General features: G+C 38.4%; 1 protein-coding gene across 3 annotated transcripts in view; it reads left to right on the top strand.

The window, feature by feature from the left end:
* The window catches only part of DLGAP1 (DLG associated protein 1), a 732,246-nt gene that overhangs the window by 95,737 nt on the left and 611,494 nt on the right, over positions 1–25,015 (top strand). For all 3 annotated transcript variants that reach the window (XM_077492513.1, XM_077492515.1, XM_077492514.1), the window contains exon 2: positions 6,081–6,153. The gene's annotated coding sequence lies outside the window, so the exon portion shown is untranslated. The remainder of the gene's footprint in view (positions 1–6,080; positions 6,154–25,015) is intronic.

The following is a 25,015-nucleotide window of genomic DNA, read 5'->3' on the forward strand; positions in this document are numbered from 1 at the left end:
TATAAAGGGAAACTATAATTATTTTAGTTTTTTGTATTTTTTTTTAAGTTTACATGTTTTATTTTTAGTGGTATTTATGTAAAATATTTATTTTACAAATAAACAGCTAACAGTATACAGTATGATACTGGTTTTGTAGAACATATTAGGTTTTCCATAGAGAACACAGCAGCCACTTTTTCATTTGAGACAGTGTTTGCTTTTTCATTTGAGACGGTTTTTCGCTAACTAAAACTCTGTATTAATATGCATTATGGGCTCATTACACTTGCTTCAAAATGTGGATTTGACATAGTTTTTTTTACAGCACTCTGAATGCATCAAAGAACCTCTCGCTAAATAAAATGGTTACTGTACAGTCCTGTTTACTTGTTGCCTTGGCTTTTCTTTACAAATTAGACCCCATGTAACTTTCTTGATGCTTCAAAGCATCTCCAAAGCCTCCATAGAAGTCTATGACAAAGCTTGCGAACAGCACCGGCAGTTTTGCATAGGCTTTTATTCAGCTTTAGCGTTGCTTTGTTTTGGAGGTTTTGCGGGTAGGAGATATCATAGCAGATTGCACTGGGAAACCAACAAGTGAACCAGAAAGACGTTATCAGCAGTCACTTCTGGTTTATGTGTATATATTCTAGAAGTGTCTGAAGATGGAGGCTTCGTGCTACAGGGGACAGCGGTGACATCGCTGGCTCCTGTGTCAGGTAAGTGACACATAATGGGCTACTATGTGATGCATAGTAGCCCATTATGCTTTACCTTTGCAGGGAGACAAAGAGGAAGTAAACCCATCGGGGTTTACTTCCTCTTTAATGTTGATAAATGTAAAGTTATGCACTTGGGGGCTAGAAACATGCACGCATCTTACATACTAGGAGGAGAGCAGCTGGGGCAGTCAATGGTGGAGAAGGATCTGGGTGTACTGGTAGATCATAAGCTTAATAATAGCAAGCAATGTCAAGCTGCAGTTTCCAAAGCGAGCCAAATCCTTTCTTGTATTAAGAGAGGCATGGACTGCAGAGAGAGAGATATAATTTTGCCCCTGTATAAGTCATTAGTAAGACCTCATCTGGAATATGCAGTTCAGCTTTGGGCACCAGTTCATAAAAGGGATATAGGAACTAGAAAAAGTGCAAAGAAGAGAAACCAAACTGATAAGAAGCAAGGAGGAGCTCAGCAATGAGGAACGATTAGCTGAACTGAATTTATTCTTTCTTGAGAAGAGATTAAGGGGGATATTATCAACATGTGTAAATTGAGTTATTCATTTTAAGGTCATCACAGAGGGCAAGGGGGCACTCTTTACGTCTGGAGAAAAAGAGATTTCATCTCCAAATACAGAAAAGCTTCTTCACAGTAAGAGCTGTGAAAATGTGGAATAGACTCCTTCAAGAGCTAGTTCTGGCCAGCTAAGTAGATTGTTTTAAGAAAGGCCTGGATTCTTTCCTAGATACACGTAATATAACTGGATACTAATATTTATAGGTAAGGTTGATCCAGGGAATATCTTATTGCGTGTTGGTGGATCAGTAAGGATTTTTTCCCCTGTTGGAGCAAATTGGATCATGCTTTCCTGTTTTTTTGTTTTGCCTTTCTTTGGATCAACTGGGAGTATAGGATCATATATATAGGATTGTATATACAGTTGAGCTCAAAAGTTTGCATACCCTGGCAGAAATTGTGAAAATATGACTGATAACTGATCATGCCAAAAAACTGTCTTTTATTTAAGGATAGTGATCACATGAAGCCATTTATTATAACATAGTTTTTTGGATCCTTTTAAAATCATAATGATAACAGAAAAGTTAACATACCCTGGAGTATTAGGCTTTGGTACAGACACAGAAGGTGGCACACACAGGTTAAAATGGTAATTAAAGGTTAATTTCTCACATTTGTGGCTTTTTAAATCACAAGTGTCTGTGTATAGTCAATGAGTTTGTTAGCTCTCACTTGGATGACCTAAGAAGGCTAGACATGAGGAAGTAGAAAAGAACAGTCAAAAGACCTGTGTAACAAAGTAATGGAACTTTATAAAGATGTAAAAGGTTATAAAGAGATATCCAAAGCCTTGAATATGCCAGTCACTACTGTTTCATCCCTTATTAAGAAGTGGAACATTTGGGGCTCTTTTGATACCAAGCCAAGGTCAGGTAGACCAAGAAAGATTGCAGCCACAACTTGTGGAAGAATTGCCCAGGATACAAAGAAAAACCCATAGGTAACCTCAGGAGAAATACAGGCTGCTCTCTAAAAATATGCTGTGGTTGTTTTTAAGGAGCACAATTCAATACTTGAACAAAAAAGAGCTGCATGGTTGAGCTGCCAGAAGGAAGCCGTTCATCTGCCAATGCCACAAAAAAGCCCAAATGAGGCATGTCAAGGTGTTGTTGGGCATATTGTAGCCAGGCTTTTTTGTGGCACTTGTGCAGTAAAGCCTTCTTTCTGGCAACTTGACCATGCAGCTCTTTTTTTTGTTCAAGTATAATCATATTGTGCTCCTTAAAAACAACCATTTCATCTTTTTCCAGAGCAGCCTATATTTCTCCTGAGGTTACCTGTAGGTTTTTCTTTGTATCCCGAACAATTCCTGTGGCAGTTGTGGCTGAAAGCTTTCTTGATCTACCTGACCTTGGATTGGTATCAAGAGACCCCAAAATTTTCCACTTCTTAATAAATGATTGAACAGTACTGAGTGGCATATTCAAGGCTTTTGATATCTTTTTATATCCTTTTCTGTATTTGTAAAGTTTCATTACCTACGCAGGTCTTTTAACTATTCTTTTCTGCTCCCCATGGCTTAGTATCTAGCCTGCTTAGTGCATCCATGTGAAAGCTAACAAACTCATTGACTATTTACACACGGACACGAATTGCGATTAAAATCGCCACAAATGTGGGAAATGAACCATTAATTTCCATTTTAACCTATGTGTGCCACCTTCTGTGTCTGTACCAAGGCTACACATTCCAGGGTATGTAAACGTTTGATCAGAGCCATTTGGGTGATTTCTGTTATCATTATGATTTTAAAAGGAGCCAAAAAACTATGTGATAATAAATGGCTTCATGTGATCACTATCCTTGAATAAAAGACAGTTTTTTGGCACAATTAGTCATATTTTCAATATAAATGTCAAATTTTCACAATTTCTGCCAGAGTATGCAAACTTTTGAGCACAGCTGTATAACTATATATTTTTTTTTCCTTCTATTGGTTGAACTAGATGAACTTTTTTTCTGTTTCAGTATGTTTATTGGGTTTAAAAATAAACAAGAAATTACAAAAGCAAGCTTGTAAATTGCCCACACACAGTTAAGATCATAATTATGCTGGCCAAAGTGACATAAATCTGAAATTAGGGGATGATACTGAGAAATAAACACTGCAAACAAAATGCCATGTCCCCAAAATGTATATGCCGCCACCGGAGGCAACGGCGTGAACAGGAGTAGTGAGGGACTAGAGAGTAGGCGAGGAAAGCAAAAAAACAGGAAAAGGGGGTCGTAGATAGAGAGGAGGGTGGAGGGGGAGGTGGTAACTCGGACTCGGAAGCCGCAAAAGGGAGGAATCAGACAAGGTCCACGCAACCGATCGGAGTGAGGGGAACTTATAGGAGATCCATGGTTCCCAAACCTTGAGAAATTTGGCATGTGGATCATTCACAATATTGGACATTCGTTCATGAAGCAGCATAGCGGTCATACACCCTCTGGGTCTTCCAGGCTTGAGCTATAGTCCATTTAGCTGCAATAAAAAGATAGGTGGCCAGTTTTTCCTGTGAAGCGTATCAGCTAGGTATTGAACAATGTAATAGGGCTAACTTAGCATCCTTACAGACTGTTAAATGGAAAAGGGTCTGAAGTAGGCCAAAAAACCTAGACCAGAACCCCACCAGTCTTGGGCAGGACCCCCAGATATGCATGACATCCCTGCCACAGTTGCGGAAACAACTATCACTACTCCCCGGGAAAGTATGTACTATACTGGCAGGAACCTGATGCCCCTGGAATAGGACCTTATATGGTGCTTCTAGTGTATTTGTGTTAAGGGAGCATTTAGCCACTATTTTCCAGGCCTTACTCCAGTCTTCTAGGTCTATGGGGGACTGGAGTTCTCCTTTCCATTGGGTCATGTAAGAGAGGGATGCTGATGTTGGGCGTTCATTTAATGAAGCATAAATGGCTGAAATAAGGCCAGGGCCCCAGGGGGCATGCTGACATGCATGTTTAAGATGGACTTTTTCAACCAGACTAACTATGTAACTATGTTTGTGTGGCCATTATGCCATTATCTAGATTTGGAAACATTCACCAATATTTATGAGTCAACTGCAAGGTAAAATCCCTGCAGATAAGGAAGGGCTAGACCCCCACTTTTTATAGATAGCAGGTGAGTTTCCAAGGAGATCCTAGGTGGGTTAAGACTCAATATAAGAGAAGACAGTACAGCAATAATTTCAGAGAATATTTTCTTAGAGATATAAATTGGGACATTAAGTAACACATATAAAAAGTAGATTTACTCTACCCTATAAGCTTAGTGACAGTTTAGACCAAGTAGTAACACACTCTTTCAGCTGATGTATAAGGGGTTCACATTATTATCAAGATATGAAAGTAAAGGGACTAGATCTCAATTTCCAAATAATGACATTTAGACACTATTTTTAGAGGAAAGCAGGGGGTAAAGATGGTATATATTGTGGGTCTACTGGAAATATACTAAATGTGTTCCTATTGACCCTAAAGCCTTAAAATTTACAAATTCAGTAATAATTTAAAGCGCTCTAGTTAATGAGTTGGAGGCATCGGCTAAATAGATCAGCATTTAGTCTGCATAAAGAAAAGTTTTTTCCTCCAAATCATGAATCTGACATCCCTGGACATAAACATCACTACAAATCATTTCAGCCAAAAGTTCAATGGCAATGGCAAATAGCAGGGGCAACAATAGGTCTCCCCTGTCATGTGCCACTTTATATCTGAAAGGATTCAGTAAAATTATTATTGACTCCAATCTGGGCCATTGGTTAAAAAATAGAGCAGTTCTACCCATTTAATAAAGGCTCTCCCAAAACCACATTTTTAAAAATAGCAAATAAAGTGGGCTATTCAATAGACTTAAATGCTTTGTGCATATCTAAGGACACTATCACTCTAGAGTCCAGGCCATTCATTTGAATCTGTATACTTGTTCAAAGACCGTAGATAATAATATTAGTGGAACGACCTGGTATGAAGCTGGTTTGTTCTAAATTAAATACAAAAGTAATGACCTTATTCAGACTAAATGCCAATATTTTTGTAAGCATTTTGTAAGAATTTTTAGCATGTTAATTAAAGATAAAGTTATGTAAGACTATTTGGGATTTCTATTTGGCTTTGGTATTAAAACACTTAACGTTTCTCTTAATAAAGTTGGCAAAGTCCCAGAATGGAAATATTAATTGTATAAAGACAACATAATATGAGTGAGTTGTTCTTTATAAGTCAACTACCATTTGATGGCATAATCATCTAGACTAGGTGTCTTTTTAGGTGAGAAAGATGCAATAGCCATATCTATTTCTTCTTCCATAGTAGGAAGACCCAACACAGAAGCATTTTTGTCAAGATAATTTAGGAACAAGTGTAATTACTAAGTATTTGGATAAGCCACTATTTCATATTTACCTGAATCTGAAAAATCTGGATAAATGTCTTTTGTTTTGAATATAATAGATATGGAAAATGAAACATTACTGCCTTTTCATATCAGTTTTAAATTACAGACAATTTTTAGTTAAGTTTTAAATTATAGACCATTTTAAAATCTCAAAAATCGTAATACACGTCTTTTGTTTTGAATATAATAGATAAGGAAAATAAAAATACAAAACATTACTACAATTTCATACCAGTTTTGAATTACAAATCATTTTTAAAATTGGTCACATTCTGGACTATTTAAAATGTTGTTTTTATTATGGCTTTAAAAAAATATCAATTTAATGTCATAGAATTTAAAAATGTATTAATATTATGCCATTCTGTAGCCAGTTTATTTACTAATTGATACTATGTGTATTTTATTTCAGATAATCCTACTGCTTTACTTCAGAATGTGGCTCATTGCTGCTTTTCACAACCATAACTAAGATCATTTTGGCTGTAAGTCATTTATACATTTTTATATTGGCTATTAAATGTTAACTTAAAATTTGTTTACAGTGCATGTTTTAATATAATGCAGATATGTTGGTAAACTATATTATGAAGACTGTTTTACAGTATGCTTTCAGCAATATGATACCTGACAACTGAGATACTGATAAAAATAGTAATGCTTTATTCTTGAATAAAGTTGTAGATTATGCTAAATCTTAAGTTCAAAGCCTTGGGTTCGGCATTATGATAGGGAAATGGTTACATATATTTTTATTATTAAATAATGATATATACATTTTGTCAGTCAGAAGTATCTTCACTTAAAAGAAATATTAAAAATAATATTACGTTTCAACTTAATATAGCAACATACTTCAGTTGCTATAGCCCCAGCCTGGTGCACGCAAAGCCTGTATTTCTTTCTAAATCTCCTTTTGGATTTGAATAGCCTCAGATTACATGGAGAGACCTTTCTTCCTGGTTTCTTTTTTAACTTTCTTTGAAATGTTGTGAGACTTCGAATAACTACTTGCATTAAAAAAAATAAATACATTTAATGATGTATTAATGAATAACAAATTTAATTAATGGATGCCCATTATATCTGTCTGGAGTTTAACACATGACCTCCCAATTCTACATAGCTGTAAAGTATATGTTAACAAACAAACGTGCGAGACTTGGACTGCTACACTGCTCCATTTATCCATTTCAGACAGTGTCCAGTTGTAATACAAAAGCATTTTTTTCTGGAAACAAAAATGTTGCTGATTGTTGAGTAATATTGAAGATTTTTAAATATGTTGGAAAAGTGTCTACCTTTGAAAGCAAGAACTTGCAATAGTCGACAGTTACATAATCCATGTGTCAGAAGTAATGCTTGCATCTGTTAAAAATTTATGGTTTGAATAGAAATTATTCCAAAATGAATCTTTGCAATCAAATTAGGAACTTGGTCTAAGAAAGTATTATGGTATCCATAAACATGAGTTGTTCTATATAGTTTTATATACAGTATCTCACAAAAGTGAGTACAGCCCTCACATTTTTGTAACTATTTTAATATATCTTTTCATGTGACAACACTGAAGAAATTCCAGTTTGCTACAATGTAAAGAAGTGAATGTACAGCTTGAATAAAAGTGTTAATTTGCTGTCCCCTCAAAATAACAACATACAGCTATTAATGTCTAAACCGCTGGCAACAAAAGTGAGTATAAGGGAAAATGTCCAAATTGGGCCCAATTAGCCATGTTTCCTCCCCAGTGTCATGTGACTCATTAGTGTTACAAGGTCGCCTGTTTGAATGGGGAGCAGGTGTGTTAAATTTGGTGTTATCGCTCTCACTCTATCATACTGGTCCCTGGAAGTTCAACATGGCACCTCATGGCAAGAACTCTCTGAGGATCTGAAAAAAAGAATTGTTGCTCTACATAAAGATGGCCTAGGCTAGTGATGGCAAATCTTGGCACCCCAGATGTTTTGGAACTACATTTCCCATGCAGTTTGCAGTGTAGTTGAGCACCATGGGAAATGCAGTTCCAAAACATATGGGGTGCCAAGGTTTGCCATCACTGGCCTAGGCTGTCAAGACCCTGGAACTGAGCTGCAACTTGGTCATACAGTGGATGGAAGTGAAAGTATTCTCGCGCCTATCAATGTGTCCTAGAACTAGTGTGGTTGCAGCAAAACACCAGCAGGGGTGTAAACCCTCCCCAAATTAAGTGATAGTAATTAAGAAATGGTGTTGCGCTCCAGCTAAATAAATCTAATTAAACTAAAATAAACTAACATGTACTCAAGTACCAACCAAACAAAAATAAAATAAAGTAAAATGTGGAACTGTATATTTAAATAAGCTCAGACAATGTGCATAAATTCCAAAGTGCAATACCACAGGTCAGATTGTGCACTTAACATAAAAAACTTGACATAAAAAACTTGGTAAAAAAAACTTGGTATAAAAGATCTTCTATTGATGATAGTGAGATAGTGTTGAGTGCACACATATATAAATGATATGGTACGGAGAACAAAAAAAAAAAAAAAAATGTGTCGTTATACAAGTGTAATACAAATCAAAAATTGCACAAAATGCTAATAGTCCATGTGCAGTGTACCATGTGTATGAACAAAATACTAATAGTCCATAAACAGTGAAATGTGTTTTTGAACAAAAGCTCCAAAAAAAATATATATAAGGTGAACTACAATTATACAGAGAGCATGTCCATTTGGTGGTAAAATATGTCCATTTAGTGATAAACAAAGCAGTATCCTGCGTGCTCCAAAAACAAGAAGTGAATTCCACCAGTGCTCCTATGCGTATTGTATCCTCACACTAGGTGCAGTAATTACCTTACCTTACTGCTGTAAGGTAAACAGCATTTCCAAAGTAACGCTTGTTGTCCAGTAATGCAGGTACAATAGGTGATGTAATCCTAGACTCTCATTCACCGTGGACACGTTGTAGCATGCAGGAAAAACAAGGGGAACACTCCAATGGTGAAGTATGTATTCACAATTTATTGGGTATAAAACGAAGATGTAGGTACTCACATTTAAAACAATAATAAAAAGCACAGCTAAACGAACGCGTGTCACGCTCGTGCTTCCGGACGTCACTTCCGGTGTCCTTACTGGCCAATTGTGTTCCTACGCGTATCGTCAAATGACTTCATCAGGGAAAGTCATGAAGTCATTTGACGATACGCGTAGGAACACAATTGGCCAGTAAGGACACCGGAAGTGACGTCCGGAAGCACGAGCGTGACACGCGTTCGTTTAGCTGTGCTTTTTATTATTGTTTTAAATGTGAGTACCTACATCTTCGTTTTATACCCAATAAATTGTGAATACATACTTCACCATTGGAGTGTTCCCCTTGTTTTTCCTGCATGCTACAACGTGTCCACGGTGAATGAGAGTCTAGGATTACATCACCTATTGTACCTGCATTACTGGACAACAAGCGTTACTTTGGAAATGCTGTTTACCTTACAGCAGTAAGGTAAGGTAATTACTGCACCTAGTGTGAGGATACAATACGCATAGGAGCACTGGTGGAATTCACTTCTTGTTTTTGGAGCACGCAGGATACTGTTTTGGTCATACAGTGGTTTAACAGGACAGATTTAGCTCAGAACAGGCCTCGCTATGGTCGATCAAAGAAGTTGAGTGTACGATCTCAGTGTCATATCCAGAGGTTGTCTTTGGGAAATAGACATATGAGTGCTGCCAGAGGTTGAAGGGGTCTGCATGGTTGTCATCCCAGAACGAAGCCTCTTTTAAAGATGATGCACAAGAAAGCCTGCAAACAGTTTGTTGAAGACAAGCAGACTAAGGACATGGATTACTGGAACCATGTCCTGTGGTCTGTTGAGACTAAGATAAACTTATTTGGTTCATATGGAATCAAGCGTGCATGGTGGCAGCCAGGTGAGTACAAGTCAAGCATGGTGGTGGGAGTGTCATGGTATGGGGCTGTATGAGTGATGCTGGCACTAGGGAGCTACAGTTCACTTACGGAACCATGAATGCCAACATATACTGTGACATACTGAAGCAGAGCATGATCCCCTCCCTTCAGAGACTGGGCCACAGGGCAATATTCCAACATGATACCGACCCCAAACACACTTCCAAGATGACCACTGCCTTACTAAAGAAGCTGAGGGTAAAGGTGATGGACTGGCCAAGCATATCTCCAGACCTAAACCCTATTGAGCATCTGTGGGGCATCCTCAAACAGAAGGGGGAGGAGCACCAGGTCTCCAACATTCACCAGTTCCATGATGTCACCATGGAGGAATAGAAGAGAACTCCAGTGGCAACCTATGAAGCTCTAGTAAACTCCATGCCACAGAGGGTTAAGGCAGTGTTGGAAAATAATGACGGCCACACAAAATATTGACACTTTGGGCATTTTCACTTAGGGGTGTACTCACTTTTGTTGCTAGCAGTTTAGACATGAATGGATGAGCGTTGAGTTATTTTCAGGGGACAGCAAATTTACACTGTTATACAAGCTGCTACTTTACATTGTAGCAACGTGTCATTTCTTCAGTGTTACTTGAAAAAATATAATAAAATATTTACAAAAATGTGAGGGGTGTACTCACATTTGTGAGATACTGTATATGCATATATATCTATATAGATATATATATATATAAATATTGATATCTATATATATAATTTTGTGTATTCTGTTCTGGAGATATACAATATATATTCTTAATATTTGTCTGCAAACCACTAGCTACATTAAAAAAAACATTATTATTAACCTCCCTGGCGGTGATCCCGAGTCTGGCTCGGGTTGGGATTTTACTATCATAAGCGGTAACCCTGAACCAGACTCGGGGTCGCATCACTGGATACAGGGAGGACACAGAGAAGTTACTTACCTTGTCCCCTGGATCCAGTGATGTCCTCCGCGCTGTGTGATCGAGCTGTCCTCCACTCGATTCACGCAGTGCCGAATGCCGCCGAGCTCCGTTCCCTGCGACATTACGGCACACGGGAGCGGAGAACGGCGCCAAATTCAAAAAAGTAAAAGTGCACAAAACACACACAGTACTGTAATCTTACAAATTACAGTACTGTATAAATAAATACACACCCCCTTTGTCCCTAGTGGTCTGTGCAGTGCCCTGCATGCACTTTTATATTATAAATACTGTTTTTTCTGGCTGGAATTTGGAGATTGTCCATAGCAACCAGAAAGTGTCCCTTTTTCAGTGTTTTAGGATTTGATTACATTATTGAATAATTGTTATTATTATTTATTATATTATAAACTTTATCATACCCGGGATGTCTGCTAGACTCTGGTTTGAACAGATTTAAGAGAGTTATTCCTAAGAATTACAGGACTACAATATAAAATGCCAAATTTCCATGCAAAATAATTGTACCGCTTTCAGCACCTAAAACCAGAACGAATCATACCGCCAGGGAGGTTAACAGCATGTAAACATGATAAACATTTAGTCACAGCACATATACAGTAAAAGTCCAATAACCTTATCACCCGGAGTTATTCACCTGCCTCAAGACTGTCTATCAGCCATTTGTTAGGGTAGAACATTTTTGGCACACCATGGATTAACCTGGAGAAATGTGACCTCAGATAATTATATGCTGCAAGTGGAAGATGCGGGTTTACTATACTATGCACTGACTTGCTGGTCTAATTAACAGTTATTACAGATAGAGTGATTAAAACTGTATTCCAGGCAGAAATAAAAATGACAATTAATGCAGTTATGCATTCATTTAAAATAAAATAATGAAATGTATTTTTAAATATAACTAGAGTAAATACCTGAATTTGGCTTGGTATCAGCCATTTGTAATGCCATTTACAAACAGAAGGGAAGTACATTGGCTTAGCGGTTATCACTTCTGACTTGCATCGGAGTCCCCAGTTTTCAGGCACAATCTACATGGATTTTGTATGTTCTCTCTGTGCTTGTGTGGATTTTTTCTGGGTAGTCATTTAATTACCAAACTCCAGAGACATGCTGGTAGGTTAAATCCTTCCTGTCCAAACCGGTCCAAGTATGTGTGAGTTTGTATATATAGAGTATGCATGTAGGATAGGGATCCTAGAGTGTAAGCTTCTTTAGGACAGGGACTGACATGAATGTAAGATATGTAAAGCACTGCTTTATAAACCATGGCAATCAGTATCCAAGTATTTTAAATTAATATTTACTGGCAATCATTTACATTACATACAGTAAATATACAACTGTTTATAGCCCTTGGTCCCTGGACATGCACTTTGTTTCAAACTGCTGGCCCCTACATCACGATTGTGTTTTGTAGTAACATAAAGGCTGGTGGATACAACAACAGGGAGTCATGCACTGAAAGTGAGTGAGATGCTAAAGATACTGTAGTCAGCATAGCTCTTCAAAACAGCAAATATTGGCAGCATAGGCAGTTATTAACGCTTTGATTTACAGAGATCGCATTTTTTGAACTTTTCTTTTAAATCTACAACAGAGTAACTTTAACACGTAAAGTGATTGTAAAGTTTTTTTTTTTAAATAACAAACATGTAATACTTTCCTGCTCTGTTGCAGTGGATTTGCACAGAGCAGCCTGGATCCTCCTCCTCTCAGGTCCCTCTTCGGGGCTCCTGTCCCCTCCCTCCTGTTGAGTGCCCCCACAACAAGCAGCTTGCTAAGGGGGCACCCAAGCTGAGCTGCAGCTCCATGTGTCCATTCAGACACGGAGCTTGTCGTGCGGCCTCGCCCCTTCTCTCTCCTGATTGGCTTAATTACTTTGATTGACAGCTGCAGGAGCCAATGGAGCCACTGCTGTGTTTCAGCCAACCAGGAGGGAGAGTCTCTGATGGTCGAGGGAACATGGATGGATAGAGATGGGGCTCAGGTAAGTATTAGGGAAGCTAAGGGGGGCTGCTACACACAGAAAGTTTTTATCTTAATGCATAAAATGCATTAAGATAAAAAACCTTCTGCCTTTACAACTCCTTTAACCACTTAAGCCCCAGACCATTTTGCTGGCCAAAGACCAGCGCACTTTTTGCGATTCGGAATTGCGTCGCTTTAACTGACAATTGCGTGGTCGTGTGACATGGCTCCCAAACAAAATTTACATCTTTTTTCCCACAAGTAGAGCTTTCTTTTGGTGGTATTTGATCACCCCTGCGGTTTTTATTTTTTGCGCTATAAACAAAAATAGAACGACAATTTTGAAAAAAAACTCATTATTTTTTTACTTTTTGTTATAATAAATATACCCCGAAAATATATAAAAAAACATTTTAGGCCGATACATATTCTTCTACATTTTTTTTGGTAAAAAAATCGCAATAAGTGATTATTGATTGGTTTGCGCAAAAGTTATAGCGTTTACAAAATAGGGGATATTTTTATTGCATTTTTATTAATATTTTTTTTTTACTAGTAATGGTGGCGATCAGCGATTTTTATTGTGATTGCGACATTATGGCGGACACATCGGACATTTTTGACACATTTTTGGGACCATTGTCATTTATACAGCAATCACTGCTATACAAATGCAGTGAAGGGGTTAACCAGTGGGTGGCAGTGTAGGGGTTAAGTGTTCCTAGGGGTGTGTTACTAACTGTTGGGGGCCGGGCTTTGTGTTAGTGAACACTGATCTCTGCTGCAATCACATGGAGCAGAGATCAGCGTCACTTGTTTCTAGGCAGAACGGGGAGATGCCCCGTGAGACGATTGCGGGTATGCCGCGGCAATGGAGTCCGCGGGACCCATGACCAAACTCACGGGGGTCCCGACCAGCACACGAGCGCGCCGCCGGTGACGCGCTCGCGATGGCAGGGCGGCATTAAAGATTGGATGTACCTGTACGCCAATATGCCTGCCCATGCCATTCTACCAACGTACATCGGCGTGCGCTGGTCGGGAACTGGTTAAAGTATAACTAAAGGCAAAAATGTTTTTTTGTTTTGATTAGATTAGAGAGGGATTAGAACCTGTCAGGTTTTTATTGTTATCTCTACCCCCGGGATTCACCCCCTCTATTTGTCCTGTTTACCATTATCATTGAAAGTGAAAGTACACAAAATTTGGGTTGTCCCCAGAAAATTCATGAAGAGGAAATCTTTCCATGGGCAAACTAGTTCTGGTGACCAGGTGGTCCCCAAGAGATTCCCTTCATTTGCAGGGATTTCCTCTCACTTCCTGCTTGGTCATTGGGCAGGAACCCAGATAGCAAGCAATTGTGCTGCAAGTTTGAAACGGAAAAAGTCTGCATTGCGTGACTCCAGATCAACTTTCTTTGCAAACATTCTGCAAGTTTTGGTTGAGTTATGTTGTGCAACAGTCATTCCACCACAGGGCTCACTGTGACTTGCAGAGCTCTTGCTGTAGACTCACCACTGCAACTTTGCTCTTCCTAGAGACTCGCCACGCAAATTTGCTACAAATGGAAATGCAGCAAGTTAACATACTTACAATTCAACACTGCCACCAATTTGTGGCAAGTTATCCTTGCTATCTGGGAAGTGAAGGGAAATGTCTGCAATGGGACACAGATGGCGAAAAAAATAAATCTGGTGTGGTTATAACCCTTCCTTTTTCTATCCAAAATAAAAAATAACGTTTTGCCTATAGTTCTTCTTTAACTTTCACTCAATTGTTAAAGTGGTTGTAAACCTCTGAAAGGAAAAATGAATGGCGCATATGCTCCTATAGTGAGTACTTTCCTTGATCCAAAGCACCTACTGTGATTTCCGTCTGCCCTTTCATTAATATGCTGTCTGCATGACTCACTTCTCACAGTCTATGCGAATGCTAGACAATCCCAGGAGACAACCCCCAGTACACAGCAGGTGATTGACAGCCTCAGCTGTGCATGTTTCTCTATAAGATTTCTCTATAAGAAGGTGGGAGGGTCCCTTCCCTCTCAGATTCTCAGATTACACTCAGCTGCCCGCTTTATGCTGTACAATGTGTAATGTCAGATTTACACCCTCTGAATTCTAAAGCTCAGAAATGCTGTGTAAAATATGTGCTCTAGGAGGCTGTAGCGAAGAGAGGGCTGCAGATAAAGATCCATCGTATGTAGGAGGATTTATTTCATCTCTGTGAATGACTTGAGGCTAGTCAAATCAGTGTGTATATGTGATTGTTTACAACCCCTTAACGTTAACCCCTCCCAACCCTCATACTTAACCCAGTCTTATTCTGCTGCATACTTACTTCAGCCTGAGCCAGCACCACTTTGTAAATTGCCAACATCTCTGCACCAATATCATACTGCACATCCGGAATCTAAAAAAAAAAATCTCTCAACGGAACCTGCACCTAAACTTATTTCTTTAAATGAAGGAAGCTTTTCACAGTGCTTTTGGCTACAACTTCAACTTTGTGTCCATGACTATGTTGTGAACAGCTAGGATTACAATTAATGTAATTCACCAGTTAACTTATGTCCCATGGCTGAGAGTTGATTCTACCTTATTAAGTTTGACTGCCTTATGAATATAACATTTTGGCTATACAGTAGTTTTAAAATGCAAGCTTTAGAAGCACTTTTGGGTTTATCATCAAGCACAACTCTGCTCTGTTGGATTGAAAATTAGAAAGGAAAAAGAAAATTACAAAAGGAGAAGAAACATGAATAGCCATTAAAAATTAAACAGAGCATGGATTTTGGAGCAAAGACAGAGCACATGAATAGGCAAACAGAACATGGCAAAAAAAAGTAGTTATTGCACTTATGGCACTTATTACAATCTTTTCCTTGTTAAGTCACTAAGTTTAGGTAAGTGTCTTTGACAGAAGCACAGTTACACTACATGAACAGACACACCAACTTACGGACTCTTGTGGGCAAAGACATAAATACCATAAAAAATTCAAGACATCACTTTCAGAACTCATCCGACTACCCACTGGGTTAGGATTTGGAAGGTACTGTACAATTTGCAGCTACAAGCAAACAATACATACAGACAAAAGTTGAACAATTACCGAAAAGTTTACTTGCATAGAATCAATTAAACAATTAAGATTTGTGATCTCAAACTTTAACTGGCGATTAACCTGTTCCTGCGCTTACTGCACAGTCCTAGCACAATATCTAAGATGTCACGGGAAGCTCCTGAAGCATATTTACGATCAAGAGATTCCGATCTTGTGGCTGCTGTAACAGCCAAACACAGCGGTCACATGATCTGAATGCCTGCCTCTGCCTCCCAGCATTTAGGTTCTCCTAATGAGCGGGGCGGCAGTGGTAAAGAGATTAATTCATTTTCCAGTAGATCCACCCTGCACAATAGAGGCAAATTATTCCTTGTCATATTTCTTCAGTCTTATTCTGACTACTCAGATATAATACTACTACAGTCCTTACCCTTGCACTGAATGGTGCTGTATTGTGAGCCCAGGTCAGCATGGGGATGCAGGGGGAGTGTCCATGACAGGCTATGCTCACAGGAAGTTGGCTGTCCATCATTAAACACTCAAAAGGAGAGCCTTCTCTGAGGAGTGGTCCGTCTACAGCAGGGGTCTCAAACTGGCGGCTCTACAGGTGTTGCAAAACTACAAGTCCCATGAGGCATTGCAAGGCTGACAGTTACAAGCATGACTTCCATAGGCAGAGGCATGATGGGACCTGTAGTTTTTAAACAGCTGGAGGACCACCAGTTTGAGACCCCTGGTCTACAGGGAACACTGTAGAATTGAATTGAAGGTACTTGTTGCACCAAAATATGCTTTTTTTATTACTGTTGGGCTGCATCTTTTTTATTTTTCACAAAAACTGGAGTTCTGATGTAAATATTTTACTATAATGTATGGTTTTCTTCCAGATTCATTTATAGGGTAGGGAGAAATGGGTGATTTTTGCCATGTATAGGTAATCACCCACAGAGCATGATGCTTTTAGGCAAACTTAATTATATATCTAGTTTGTATCTTGATTCTGGAGAATCAGATAGTGTCAATGTTTTGAGGGCTGGAGCATTGTTCTGCGATCATTCATAAATCCTTCTATTTTCCCAGAGTGCTTTCCCATGCAGCTGTGATAATAACAGTAATAAGGTTTGGGTAGAAGCTGTCTCAGATGCCTCATTTGGATGAAGAACACAGCATATCGCCAGATGGACCATTAATACAGTTCACAGAAAGCATATCATGATCTTCTGAATGCCACTACTTGGGGTTGGAGAGGGCCAATGATACTAGCTGTACTTTTTCTATTTTCATAGAAGAATTTTTTTTGTACATTTGTAAAGCCTTAGGTCCCTACACAGTATTGTTTGGAATACATGTTTTATTACAGGATGTGCAGAAGCTATCATTATTGTGTGCAGTGCAGCAATTTTTGTGTGATAATGGGCTTGATTTATTGTAAGAGTAGAGAGCATTCACATTGCAAAGTACATTTTTACTTAATTGCTTAATAAATGAGGTACAGCTAAATAAAAATGTACTTTGCAAAGAATACACAGTCATGTATGATAAAAAAAAAATATCCTCAACTCATTACGCTCCCCTGAAATATACAGCCCAACGCTCAGAGAAGTCACTGCTCTCTGCCCACTGAGGACCAGTTTTGATTGGCAGGGGTCAGATGCAGCCATCTATGTGAGTTTATATGTTGTTTTTTTTTTTTTCAAATCCCTCACTTCTCTTAACCACTTCACCTCCGGCAGATTTACCCCCTTCATAACCAGGCCATTTTTTGCTATAGGGCACTGCGTTACTTTAAATGACAATCGTGTGGTCATGTAACACTGTACCCAAATAATATTTTTATATATTATTATGTATTTTTCCCACAAATAGAACTTTCTTCTGGTGGTATTTAATCACCACTGAGTTTCTTATTTTCTGCACTATAAACAAAAACAACAAAAAACAAATAATTTTCTGCCATAAAACATAGTAATAAAATTGAAAATATCGAATTTCTTCATAAATTTAGGACAGTATGTATTCTGCTACATATTTTGGTAAAAAAATCCCAATAAGCGCATATTGATTGGTTTGCACAAAAGTTATAGCGTCTACAAACTATGGTATACTGGAATTTTTCCTTATAGCAGGACTGTGATATTGTTATGGGAACCAGTGACCAGTGACACTAATACAGTGATCAGCGCTAAAAATATGCATTATCACTGTACTAGTGACGCTGGCTAGGAAGGGGTTAACATATTGAGCGGTCAAAGGGTTAACTGTGTGCCTAGCTAGTGTTTGTGCTTACTATGTGTGCTGCTTTTACTCAGGGAAGTGATGGATTTATTTCCTGCTTTACAGGGACACAAAATCCATCCATTGTCCCCCCCATCAGAATGGAGATCTGCCTTGTTTACATAGGTCAATCTATATTCCGTGTCTCTACCTGACGATGCGCAGGTGCCAGCGGACATCCAGTGCCCAGCATCCGCAGATTGACTTCTGCTGTGAGTAATCACAACAGAAGCGGGCCGCTGGCAACACGTGCCCCCTAGGTGGATGTGCAGAATCACATATATATGCGAGACTCTGTATAGGAGGGCCACCCTGTGTCAGTATATCGGTTAAGTTCACCTCATTCACCAATCTGAATGAAAATTCATGTTGTAAAGTTAACATGCCCTTTAGTAAATCTGCGAAATAGATCCAGAATAGACAAAAAAAAAAGTTTTCTGAACACCTACTTCTGTAGGACCAGAGTAATATAGAAAACGATTTGTTTCCACAATAAGGGAACCTATGTGAGAAATGGAGATACGTGCTTCATAAAAAGGCCTGGCTGTCTTTCTAATCAAATGGCTGGCTTTCCCCTGCAACAGGCCTGCAAAAAATATGCATACAAAATGTATGCTATTCTAACAGTTTCCTAAATGCTGCTAATACATATCTTGAGATTCACTGACCTCATAAAAACGTCCCCACACATTCAACGTCCCCATTTACATTACAATAGTACAACAATCTCCCCTGGGGTTCTTTTGTGTTCTGACAGGCAGGCGGCTCTCCTGCCAGAACACTCTGATCAGTGTTCTCAGTCATTGGCTGAGAGCGCTAATCGGGAGCCGCTGCTGGTTTCCAAGCATGTTCGACCGTCAGAAGCCGGCCAGATGGCTTGTTTCTGTCGGACCGGCTGCCTTACACATAGGCCGAATCTCGCCTAACATTTGGGCCCATGTGTACAGGGCTTTAAACAGTAGAATCACATGTGCAAACTAGAGCTGCACGATTCTGGCTAAAATGAGAATCATGATTTTTTTTGCTTAGAAGATAGATCACAATTCTCTCACGATTTTCGCAGCGTAACATCTTTCACATTAAAACCAAAAAATAATAAATAAATGGGCTAACTGTTCTCCTTTTTTTTTATTCATTGAAGTGTATTTTTTACCAAAAAAATGCGTTTGAAAGACTGCTGGCCAAATACAGTGTGACAAAATATTGTAGCAATTGATATTTTATGGCCTAGGGACTCTGCTAAAAGATATATAATGTTTGGGGGTTCCAAGTAATTTTCTAGCAAAAAATATTGATTTTAACTTAAGAAACAAGTGTCAGAAAAAGATTTAGATTTTAAGTGGTTAAACTTCCTGCAATTACAGGTTGTTAAAAACTTGGCAGACTGCCTGGCTTTTTTCTTTACACACAGACGTGTATCCCTTTGATCTAAGAAGGAAGAGTTAGTTACAATGTTTCATGTTAAAAGCTTGGCAGACTGCCCAGATGTTTTCTTTTGACAGCTGAGTGAGCGGATAAGTCTCTCCACTTGTTATATGAAAGAATCGGCAAACTCTGTAATAGAGATCATCAGGGGGTGTTGAATCGAGATCACGATTTTTAATTGTTCAGCTTTAATGCAAACTGACTTTGCATTACCATCAACATACAATGGGAGGAAATTATCAAAATTGGAACACACAGAATCTGGAGCAGCTGTGTATATCAACCAGCTTCTACATTCAGCTTGTTCAGTTAAGCTTTGAAACTAAAAGATAAACTTGCTTGGTTGCCATGCATGGCTGCTCCAAAATCTGGCTGCAACAGTTTTGATACAGTCCCTCAATGACTTGCATTGGTGCATTGAAAAATGTAATACACTGCTTTATTAATAAGTGATGGGAATGACCTGAACACTATATATATATATATATAGATATAGATATAGATATAGATATAGATATAGATATAGATATAGATAGATATAGATATAGATATAGATATAGATATAGATATAAATGTATCTTGAATTTTTTTTCATTTAGGTAAAATATTTCTTATTGCTATACAGAGCTCAGTAGCCCAAGTTCAAATGTATACACACAATTTGACTCCTCCCCTTGCAGAGTCTCCTTTGCTTAGACAGAGAACCTCCTCTGAATCAGACAGAGCCTAAAGGAAAACACTCTGCTTTTCTATTTCTGTAGAACACCCTTAGCCCTTGTACACACGGTCGGACATTCCGACAGAAAATGTCCGATTGGACTATGTTGTCGGATAATCCGACCGTATGTGGGCTACATCGGACTGTTTCCGTCTGAATATCCGACCAACAAAGTTTTAGAGCTGGGCTATAAAATTTTCCGACAACATGACAAAGTCTGATCGTTTGTAGAGAATTACGATCGGACAAAGTGCCACGCATGCTCAGATCAAATTCCTAGACCAAAGCTATTGGCTACTAGCCTGAACGTAGTCCCGTTGTAATGAAATAACGTCATCACGTTCCGAACGATCAGAATTTTTGACAACTTTGTCCGACCGTGTGTATGCAACACCAGTTTCGGACAAAATCCGTCGGATTTGTTGTCGGAATGTCCGACCGTGTGTACAAGGGCTTAGACCTCTGTGAATCTAGGTTTATAGGTGTGGCCATCATTAAATGTTTATCGCAGTGTCAAAGTAGGGATTTTATGTTTATAGTGTGAAAATTGTGAAATACAAGTGTAAAAATGTATAAACTTGAAAAAAAAAGGTTACTTTTTCTCTGACCCAAAACCACAACAGTTTCCCTTCAAATATTAACAGTGATAAAAGATAAAAGAAAAAAGTGACAGTTTCCATTAAACTAAAATGCAGGCTAATTAATTGATGGCTGCTTCTCTGTTCTAAACAGGAAAAGAAGAAAGGTCTGCTTCATTTCTTACAGAAATTGGCTAATTACATTTCCAAGCATTCATACATATAATTGAAAAGCGCTTAAAATCTATCACAGACTGAGCACAGTTAATGGATCCCAAAACAGTGCTAGACTTGGGAAATCGCTTGCTGGAAATGGCTTTTTTGTTATATATAGAAAGACCTGGGCACCAAATAGTTGCAGGTAGCGGGCAAGGAAATGAAAGCATCCAGGTGCAAAAGAGTCAGTGAGCATGTTCAGAACAAGGGCTATCCTACAATTGGCAGCATAGAGGTGCAATTAGATTGTCATTCTTTTACAAAAGTGGGTTGATTTTCAGAAAGAGATTGGATTCAATTAGTGATTTCATTGATTTCTCAAGAATAGCAGTATATAACAACGTGGAAAAAAATATATGCTTAAATATATGATTTCTCATAGGATAGGGTCACCCGTGTGCTGTATGCAGTCTTTACCTTCTCTTGCTGACCTTTCATAATGCATAAAAGTTCTGCAACAGTAACAAAAAGTGAGCTAGATAAAAAAAAAAAAAACAATAGTGGTGTGTTTATTATATGTATAGGCATAGACAAAATTATCAGTTTCCACAATATTTATAATTTTTCTCAGATAAAATTGTGATTTACACCCCCTCGATGTTCATGAGATTCTTCCAATGCTTGCCCCATGCTGTACGCTCACGCAAACATGTCCCTTGCAATCCCCAGTGTCTGAAAAATTTTACAGTAATGTAGAGTGCAGCAATGTCCTATTGGCTCATAGTGCTGGCAGCCCATATCAGTCTGATTCTTGCTGCCCAGGGGGGGCTATGGAAAGTTAATATGAAGAAGGATTTCAGGAAATTTTACCAGAGGTATATGAATGTATCACATGTAAATTTAAAGCCCAGCTCCGGGAAACTATAAAATTATCCCTTGCAGTGGGGTCATGTGCTAATGCAATGGTTAATTGTTCATGTAGTTCTAGGGGACATAGAAAAGCAGATTTACTTAGCATATCCTCTGCTCCTCTCTACTGCTAGACTGTTTTATGTAGCTTCTTCTCCCCTATGCTTCACCAGTTTTAAGGTTTTGATGTCATCTAGACCTGTGCAAGCTCTGTAGCTCATAGGGATAGCCCGCCACTGGAGCATGATGGAGTGCCATCTGCTGGATCAGGTACATAGAGATGTTTCTCTTGTCCCCTAGACAAAATGAGCAGTTAATCCTGGCAGTCTGGGCACAGCCCCACTTCAAGTGATCATCTTATTTTTACCCAGAGCTACGCTTTAAGTCAATCTATAATTTAGGCAAAGTGTGTCATTTTTGAAGAGTTAACTTTTTGAAGGGTTAACTTTCATACATTTATCAAAAAGGTCACCATGCACCACAGTGTCCCCAACATATTGGTTCAATGTATTGTGTATATATACCTATATTACCAAAAGTATTATGACGCCTTTCTTTACACACACATGGAATTTAATGGCATCCCAGTCTTAGTCCGTAGGGTTCAATATTGAGTTGTATGAAAAATAGCAGCAAACGGTGAAATACAATGTGGTACAAAACCATAAAAGTGAATCACAGTGATATCAGTGCAACAAACTAGAGTGTCCCATATAGGATGCAAACATGCAACTCAAAAAAATCGCAAAAAAAAAATAGATTTTTAAATAGTATAGGATGCAAACATGCAACTCAAAAAATCGCAAAAAAATCGTTTTTAAAGTGCAATGTGCCAAAAGAGACGATCCTCTGGTGATGATCCGTGCCAGTAGTGCTAGCGCTAGGTAATTACCTCCCCGCTGCAAGATAAGCAGCGAAAAAATCACACAGGGCAACCAGGTAGCAGAGGATGATCCAGAGGATGGCTGAACGGCAGAGTCTTGGGAATAACACAAATGCCTCCAATTTCCTCGTTAATGGTAGATGATCCACAGGCTCAGAGGGATAAACCAGAAAATACCGCCATGGTGTAGTAGTTTCAACATACAATTTTATTAAAAATAAAATATCTACTCACAAGGAAATGTAAACAGTAACACAGCACAGCAGACCACCGAGCGTCTTGCCCGGATGTAGACGTCACTCCCTAAAATAAGACCTAGTGTGATTGTCGGTGATAGCTGCAATAAAAACCCTACCCCCCAAATAAGCCCTACGTAAAGTCCTTGTAGGTCTTCTTTTCAGGGTAGGGCTTATTTTTTAGGAAACAGAGTAGGGCTTATTTGGGTGTTAGGGCTTATATTGCAGCCAACACCGACAATCAGGTCTTATTTTAGGGGAAACAGGGTATATCCTAAATAATAAAATGGTGTTTCATTCCCAAAACAAATGCCCACCTCTTCAGTTGCTGATGTATTGAAATATGATATATATATATATATATATATATATATATATATATATATATATATATATATATAATATTTTAATGTGAAGTGGTAGCATTACTTACTGGTCAGTACTAATTTACTAATTCTCATTCCATGTATAAAACACAATAACAAGACATGAGGCCCTAACTGGAGCATCCCATGTGTTCTGTATCCTATTATGAAGCTAGCCTCCTGTTTCAGTAGCTGTTTACCACCATGTCCTCCCACAATGTTTCTCTGGACCTTTTCAATGCTGAATAGTTTTAATTGGTTAGTATATGAATTTTGCCATATTGTGTTTACACGTCAAGCAAACTGCATATCTAGTCAATGATGAATGGAAAATCTTCCACAGTTAAACATCTTGACTTCCTTTTTCCATGTCACCATTATTATTACAAATAACGCAAGTAAGTTTGAGTACATGATTAAATGATGGCATTAGTCATTTCTGGCTGTAGTTCAGTCTGAGCATGTATCTTTGAACCTCTACAGAGTGTACTGTCTAACCTTGACCAATGACTTTTGTTCAGAAAAGTAAGTGACTCAACGGTAATTGTTCAGGAAAACATTTTGTGCTATATATTTGCTTAAATGTTGAATAAACTTGTAACTACGGATTAATAGTGCAAAGGCTATGAAAACTTACATATGTGTATTGAGAATTGTTGGGAATGTAACACTAGTTGGATCTGTACTCCAAGTGTTTTTTGCTTGGTTTTGTTTTGTGCCCTCTGGTTTGGGCCTAGTTGTATTGTAAAAATAAAATCTTTTGCTAAAAGCAGAAACGTATTATATTCCATGTCCGGTTTTGAATGATGTCCATTTGCTCATGGGGAGATTTTACATCATTTCAAATACTGGTGTCTAATTGTGATAGTGTGCATCCAAGGGAGGAAATGAGGGGACCCCACAACGGGGACACTGACACCTATAAACCAATGGCTTCATTTAAGTGTATTGGTGGCTATAAGTTACATCATTTGGTCCTAACATTGATGAATAAATAAACCTTTTTCATCACTTAAGCCCCAGACCATTTTGATGGCCAAAGATCAGACCACTTTTTGCGATTCAGCACTGCATTGCTTTAATTGACAATTGCGCAGTTGTGCGACGTGGCTCCCAGACAAAATTGACCTCTTATTTTCCCCCACGAATAGAGCTTTCTTTTGGTAGTATTTGATTACCTCTGTGGTTTTTATTTTTTGCGCTATAAACACAAATAAAGCGACAATTTTGAAAAAAAAGCATTTTTTTTACTTTTTGCTATAATAAATATCCCCCCCCCCCCCAAAAAAAAAAAATATATATATATATATATATATATATATATATATATATATATATATATATATATATATATATATATATAAAACTTTTTTTTCCTCAGTTTACATATTCTTCTACATATTTTTGGAAAGAAAACCACAGTAAGGGTTTATTGATTGGTTTGCGCAAAAGTTATAGCGTCTACAAAATAGGGGTTCGTTTTATGGCATGTTTATTATTATTATTATTTTTTTTTACTAGTAATAGCAGCGATCTGTGATTTTTATCAGGACTGCGACATTATGGCCGACACAACGGACAATTTTGACACATTTTTGGGACCATTGTCATTTTTAAAGCGACCAGTGCTATAAAATTGCAGTGATTACTGTAAAAATGACACTGGCAGAAAGGGATTAACCGCTGGCTGGTTAGGAAGGGGTTAAGTGTGTCCTGGGGAGTGATTCTAACTGTTAGGGGGTGGGGCTGTGTGTGACACAGCACTGATCATAGCTCCCGGGAGCTATGACCAGTGACAGTGTCACTAGGCAGAACGGGGAGATGCTTGTTTACATCAGCATCTCCCGTTTCTTCAGCTCCGTGAGACGA

Source organism: Lithobates pipiens, unplaced genomic scaffold (assembly GCF_037356315.1).
Source record: "Lithobates pipiens isolate NorthernLeopardFrog02 unplaced genomic scaffold, aLitPip1_a1.2 Scaffold_19, whole genome shotgun sequence".
Taxonomy (NCBI): Eukaryota; Metazoa; Chordata; class Amphibia; order Anura; family Ranidae; genus Lithobates; species Lithobates pipiens.